This window comes from Coffea eugenioides, chromosome 6 (assembly GCF_003713205.1).
Source record: "Coffea eugenioides isolate CCC68of chromosome 6, Ceug_1.0, whole genome shotgun sequence".
NCBI lineage: Eukaryota > Viridiplantae > Streptophyta > Magnoliopsida > Gentianales > Rubiaceae > Coffea > Coffea eugenioides.
The window spans coordinates 47,171,054-47,178,625 of NC_040040.1; the positions used below are offsets into that span (position 1 = coordinate 47,171,054).

Here is a 7,572-nt window from a genome sequence, read left to right on the forward strand (position 1 = left end):
TGATCATTAGGTTTATTCAATCAAACAATTGAAATTAAACAATTTCATGTAGCAATATGCTATGTTTAGGTATTTTTGTGAATTTCTTTTTCAAGTTTCATTTATTTGTTAATATATTAATTTTTGTGTTCTTTTCCTCTGGGCGTTTTGCTTAACAATATTCACCCAGATTCCTTGTTCTTCCCCGTTTTTCCTACACTACAATTTGAAGCGATCCCCTGGAAAGAGGGGTGAAGTGTTCTACTAATTAGTATTTTTGCTCTTAATTAGGTTGCGAAAAAGTGATAATTGAGGCCACGTCTCTTTTAAAAAAAAAAACCATTACATTCTCCAAACATTTAACACGAATTCATGTTTTTAACTTTTAATAGATCAGGCAATAATGAACTTTTCCTTTAATAAAGTCCACAAAAGGAAGGTAGCAAGAAAACAATTGAAGCTTATAATGAGAACAAGTCCTGTCTAATATTAACACATCTTAATTCAGACTTAATCAGAATATTTTTTTTCCGATTAATTGGTAAGAAAAATCTGTTTTTTTTTTTTTAAAGCTAAATCTTATATGCTAATTTCTTCACAGAGTGGGAGGCCATGCATACTTTAGCCTCTGGTTTCAATTACTATGCTCTAACCATTTCAGAGTGCCAGCAAACGGTGGTCTCAAGAAATCTAATTTGGCAGAAGATAGTGGTGATTTAAAAAAGGATGCTATTTTACCCGATCAAAGTCTAAGCGCAGCCTTCCAACTTGCTGATAAAAAAGATAAAAATGAAAGTCAATACACGCAACAGCTACTCGTTTTTCCTAGCTAATCATGCCTATATAAGCCCTGTATAATCATAGCTTTAGTACCACAACTCAAAAGTATTCAATAACAGACCTTATTCAGGAAAACATATTTCAAAACTTCAAATCAATTGATCATCAGAAATCAAGACAAAGGAAGTGTAGCTTCAAGAAATGGCAGCTAAAAGCAACGTCACAAATGATCTCAGCCGTGCCGATTTTGGAGAGGACTTCATCTTTGGAAGTGCATCGGCTGCTTATCAGGTAAATTAAGTCTTGTTCCTGCTTAATTATTGTGAACAATATAGGTTTTACAAATTTAATATTGCTACTTCTTGTAGTCAGTGGCGGAAGTAAGGGTGCAGGGAGGGGCAAGTGTCCCTTAAGAATTTACAAAATTCTTTTGTATACCTTTAAAAAATTTGAAGATTTTCACACATATCTTTGTAAAATTTAGATCGTGCCCGCTTAAAATTTTAGAAATTCTTTTATATCCTCTTAAAAAATTAATATTTTCACTTATACCTTCGACCAACTTATCTTTGCCCCCCTAAGCTTTTTGCAAAAGATGCAAGATAGCTCCTTTGGGGCCCAACATCCCCACCCCAACACCCCCAAAAAAAAGGGAAAGCTTAGTTCACGGTTCCGGCAGTGACTCTAGTGCAGATGTCTTGTTTGCGTGAGACAATTATTATCTGATTTTAATACAACATTCAATTTTACCTGAAAAAGAAAAGTTATACAAGTCCTGCTAATTTTGGAGATAGTTTAACAAGTCATGGATTGGTTAAAAATTGAATGTTTTCTTGTTTTCACAATTTTTTCCTTTTGTGGGTGATAGATGGAAGGTGCTGCAGAAGAAGGTGGTAGAGGCCCTAGTATATGGGACAAATTTACTGAACAAAGACCTGATAAAGTGGTCGATGGAAGTAATGGAAATGTGGCTATTGATCAATATCATCGTTACAAGGTAAAGCTTTTCAACTTATAAAGTACCGTGATCTATATATGATTACTAAAATGAGAAACTTATACAAATTAAAGGATGCATGAATAGTTGAACATTAAATTTGAGTGAAAAATGGGCACGACCATTTAGTGCTACTAATATTCAAGCTTTTCAATAGTGCAGGAAGATGTCCAAATGATGAAGAAAATTGGCTTGGATGCATACCGATTTTCAATCTCCTGGTCTAGAGTACTGCCTGGTAAGCAAGAAGAATACAATGGTCAAACAAGAGAAAAATGAACATTTGAAATATCTTCACGCAAATATACTAGGACAAAATCTAAGGCACACATGTTATACTTTCAACCACAAACGAGCACTTGAATAAGAAGCCTCTGATCCAAACTGAAATAACAGGTGGAAGACTAAAATGCTGGTGTGAACAAAGAAGGAATACAGTACTACAACAATCTTATCGATGAGCTCTTGGCAAATGGTGAGTTCTTTTTTATTTGTTTTTTATGGAAGTTCAATAAAAAGTCTCCCAAGGTATTGGCAGGAATTGTGTGGAAGGCATTTCCTATACATTACTTTTATTGCTAAGAGTACAAAAAAAAAGTGTTTTTTATGAAAGTCGTAAATTTTGCGAAAAAGAAGCTCAAAAATTTCACTTTCTAGGTAATTTAAGCGTCCAAACATAGCATTAGCCTTTTTTTTTCTTTTTTTGGGAGTCGAATTAACCCCATGCAATATAAACACACTATTGCAGGTATCAAGCTTTTTGTGACTCTTTTCCACTGGGATGTACCCCAAACTTTGGAAGATGAATATGGCGGTTTCCTCTGTCGGAGAATAGTGTAAGTGGTGTAATTCGGTCTTATATAATTTCATCAACTGTTTAATAACATATTGCTCCATATTAAATACATGAAATATGTGACAAGGGAGCAGGAAGTTTCATATGCTATGAGAGAGAGAGAGAAGATTCGTATACCATGTTCGTAGCCATCAGGTGATTAGGACATTACACTAAACTAAATTTAAGCTAATGTAAATGGCGCATTGTATATAGGAGTAGGTAAGAAGATATATCAAAAGTGATCTACTCAGCACGAAAGCTAAATGTTGATATACAATTCGGAGTACCCAACTGGGAATTTAGCCTACATAATTGTTCCATATGAAATTCTTTTCTCTAACTTTATATTTACCTTCTCTGGACTAATAATTTCTTTCTGGACAGTGATATACTTCCCTTGACTATTTTTTTGTTAGGCATGTCATGTCTCCCTCCTCAGCTAATTGTATAGTAAGCCTACTAATGTAAAGTATTTTACTCAGGAAATAGTATTTAAAATGTTAATTAGGGCAGCTTTGAACAATAATATATCTGAAAGGCTAATCTTAGCTACCAATAAGCGGTAAAACCTTCATTTGTGCATTAGATCAAGGAAGCCTAATATATTCCTATGTGTTTACAAATTTTTAGATCTTTTATGTGATTCTATCTGATAAGTCTACTCCATCCAACAGGGATGACTTTCACGAATTTGCTGAGTTATGTTTTTGGGAATTCGGTGATCGTGTGAAACATTGGATCACATTGAATGAGCCATGGACTTTTGCCTATAATGGCTACACCACTGGTGGCCATGCACCTGGTAGGGGTGTATCCACAGCCGAACATATCAAAGACGGCAATACTGGACACAGATGCAACCATCTATTTTCAGGCATTCCTGTGGATGGTAATCCTGGCACAGAGCCGTACTTGGTAGCACACCATTTGCTACTTGCTCATGCTGAAGCTGTAAAAGTGTACCGTGAAACCTTTAAGGTAGGCTATTTAGCTAGATGAAATTCTAAGATTGCAAAATAATTTGACATGTAAGTTACATCTAAAGTCCAGGAAAAGTTCGATATCGATGTTTAGTTGTAATATTTTTGCAGGGTCAAGAAGGGAAGATAGGAATAACCCTAGTGTCACAATGGTGGGAGCCTCTTAATGATACTCCACAGGACAAGGAAGCGGTTGAGCGGGCGGCTGATTTTATGTTCGGATGGTATATATATGCCACAATCGTTAGTTTCAATATGCAAGCTATAGCCAATTGAAGGGAAAAACAAATTTATGATATTATTGATCTAATACAAATCAGTTAGAGCTTTGATATAACATAAAACTTTAGTTGCTTTTGATTATCTAATGCTTCCTTCATATGCAGGTTTATGTCACCAATAACCTATGGTGACTATTCAAAAAGGATGAGGGATATCGTGAAGTCACGTCTTCCAAAATTTTCAAAAGAAGAGAGCCAAAATCTGAAAGGGTCATTTGATTTTCTTGGATTGAATTATTATACTTCTATATATGCTAGTGATGCATCCGGGACCAAAAGTGAACTTTTAAGCTATGTCAATGATCAACAAGTTAAGACTCAAAGTAAGTTCTTGGAATTCTCTAGTCGTTGATCGTTTTCTTGCTCGCCTTCTTCTTCTTCTTCTTCTTTTCAAACCTAATTCTTACTTTTCTTTCATTCCGAAAAATTTTACAGCCGTAGGTCCTGATGGCAAAACAGACATCGGCCCCAGGGTAAGAAAAACACTAATTTCGGATGTGTCCAGGCATTGGCTAAAAATATAAGAATCCATGCATTTCTAGTTGTAGTGATTTGCCAATCTTTGGTATATTAATAAGATTTGTGACGTATATATTATCAATGCTCTGCAACTAACCAATTTTATATGATCTAATTTCAGGCTGGTTCTGCATGGCTGTACATTTATCCCCTTGGGATTTACAAGCTCTTACAATATGTAAAAACACATTATAATAGTCCGCTCATTTATATTACTGAAAATGGTAATCAATGGGAGAGTTTTAGGGTTTTCATCAATTAAATACAACATGGATTACAAGAAATATGAAAATTGACAAACTTTATTTGCCTTTTTTGATAGGTGTTGATGAGGTAAATGATCCTGGTCTTACTGTCTCAGAAGCAAGACAAGGATCAAATATCATCATGATCATCTTGCATATGTGAAACAAGCTATGGATGTGTAAGTTTGCAAGATGAGGGACTTGGTATTCCAAATTTGGACTAATTTGTGTGCATATTGTAAACTTTGGATTTTTTTTATTTGCGTTTTGCAGAGACAAAGTCAATGTCAAGGGTTACTTTATATGGTCATTACTCGACAACTTTGAATGGTCTGAGGGTTATACAGCTCGTTTTGGGATTATTCATGTAAACTTCAAAGATAGAAATGCAAGATATCCAAAGAAGTCAGCTTTATGGTTCATGAACTTCCTCGCCAAGAGCAATCTATCTCCAACAAAGACAACCAAGAGGGCACTTGACAATGGAGGATTAGCTGATCTAGAAAACCCTAAGAAGAAGATCCTCAAAACTTGAGCAGTTTTCAAACATGTCGCATGATGTATTTTTTAATTTTATCAAGAATTAGTTCAATAATTTTAATGTTTAAGTTGCAGCTTAAATTAGGCTTGTTTTGAGATAAAAGATTGAGCCATTTAGTAAACCTTCTTACAAAATTTAATGGTTTGTAATCTGGTTACATTTAATAAAATGTTCCACTATTTACTCTAACTTGTGCCTTATATATCTTGAAGTATTGGGCTATCGATTTCTTTGTTTCTTGTCCGGGATCCCCCATCTATTTCTGTTTTCTTGAAATGTACGACAGCAAATGTAATGAATTCTCGAAGGAAAAGTTCTCTCATCTTATGTCACGCTAGTATACAACAAAAAGATTTTTTGATTTCCCCTGATAAGTATCCTAGTTATCAGTTTGATCTCACAGTGTTTTATTTCTTTTTCCAAGGTAACCTTACTACTTTTACTGATATATCAAAATTGCTCACCAATTGGTGTCAACCAAAGACACACCCCTAAATGGGAAGACACAAAAAGACAGAAAAATATCTTGATCTAGTTTCCAAGCTATAACAGTTCCCATTTTTCTTTGCATCTTTTAACTGTTTTCCAGCTAACAATCTGAACAATCTGAAAATTGGCTTGATTTCTTGCCCTCTAAATAGTATATAAAAAAGTAACCAGTACTATACTGCAAATTTCAACTCTAAACGAAGGCCCCTGCAAACTATTACTATTTCATCTAATTTGTAGCATCATGTTGCATATCATACATTCAATTCACTGCCAAGGGCACCACCTAAAGAGGAGCAATTATGGAACCTTAAATGTTGTTATATAGCACTCAAATTTAATCTTTTATTAATAATCATATTAGCCACTTTTTAAAATCAAGACCTTCCTCAAAATTTCCTTATCCTTTATCATTTTCAAGTTTAAATTCTCCGCAATCTTAACATCTTAGTTCAGGAGAACAAACAACAATCATCTGATCTTCTTAATTTTCAAGTCATTATTTTCAATTCTTGTTACTCTTCCATATAGCATGCTCCTGAACAGCGATTTTGTCGGTACAGAGTTCTACAAAAACGGTCTTCCAGGAAAATAGTTGCTCGATTAGGGACCTGTCCCTCAAAGCTTCAAATCCTCTGTTCCCAAAGTAGTCTTTGTTTCCTCTGTCCTTTATTTGTACAGCTGCCACGTGTCTCTAGCCTTTTGTTAACCCAAACTCAAATAAACTGATAATAATCGGTTTACAAGTTTTGTTAACCCAAACTCAAACAAAATAAAGAAGAGTTTTAATTGATTTCTATGTTTATGATCAACAAGACTTTTTTTGTTAAAAAGAAAATAAAAAAAAAGTTTTGAATTATCTGTTTTAATTGATTTTGAGTAAACTTGTCAACGGATTATTATCGGTTTGTTTGAGTTTGGGTTAACAAAACTTGTAAACCGATTATTATCGGTTTATTTGAATTTGGGTTAACAAAAGGCTAGAGACACGTGGCAGCTGTACAAATAAGGAACAGAGGGGACAGAGACTACTTTGGGGACAGAGGATTTGAAGCTGTCCCTCAAAGAGTTAATCATTTTTTCTTTTTCCTTTTTTTTTTTAAAAAATACTCTCAATCACCTCTTGTCGGTGAAAAGTAAGTACGGATCACTTAAACATTCGTGATTCTCAGATTTTTTTAATAGAAATATGGTTTATGTCCCCTTCTACATTGTACTTTATTTATTGTTATTAATAAAATTAGTACCTAAGTCAACCCACTAAAGACGGCTTAATTAAAGAATTAATTATCAATGGCTAGTCACGCTCATCCACCGACCGATCCATATTACCATGTCCACTAGATATTCATTTCCTTTTATTGTTTTCAATCTTTTAAAACCTTTTACGTTGTTCGAAAACCATCAAAGTGCTCTTGTTCACTCATTAATACAAAGACTAGAAAACAATGAAAAACTGAAACGATCTAAAGAATCCTCCTATAGACCAGATAGCTGCCCCCCCCCCCCTCCTCTTGGGCACCCAAAAAAAAGAAAGATATCAAAGAATTTGTAATCAATTATAATTTGTTAACCCTTTTTCTCATGTATTTGAATTACTCAAGTATGACACTTCTATGAAAACTGAAATTGTTGCTAAACTGAGTTAATTTAGAAATCGGAGTAACTTTTGAGAAGTGAAATGAATATAACCTTAAAGGCGCAATGTTAAAAGATTGAAGTCCAATTACTGCTTGTTTACTACAAGAATTTCCCTACTCTGAGGCAGCAAAGCATAATCAATCCAAAAGTTATTCTTTTACCTGAATGCTTCTTTGAGGTGTCATATAAATTTAAGGATAAAATGGAGATAAGCTATTCAATGGAAGAAAAACTAATAAACCTCAGAAGATGTGGAGCATTATATGCAATAAATTGTGGGAC

At 34.2% G+C, this 7,572-nt stretch overlaps 1 pseudogene; it reads left to right on the forward strand.

Annotated features, from left to right (window-relative positions):
* The first annotated feature begins 960 nt into the window (after nt 1-960).
* LOC113774261 lies at nt 961-5,154 on the forward strand (annotated as a pseudogene).
* Nucleotides 5,155-7,572: the final 2,418 nt, after the last annotated feature.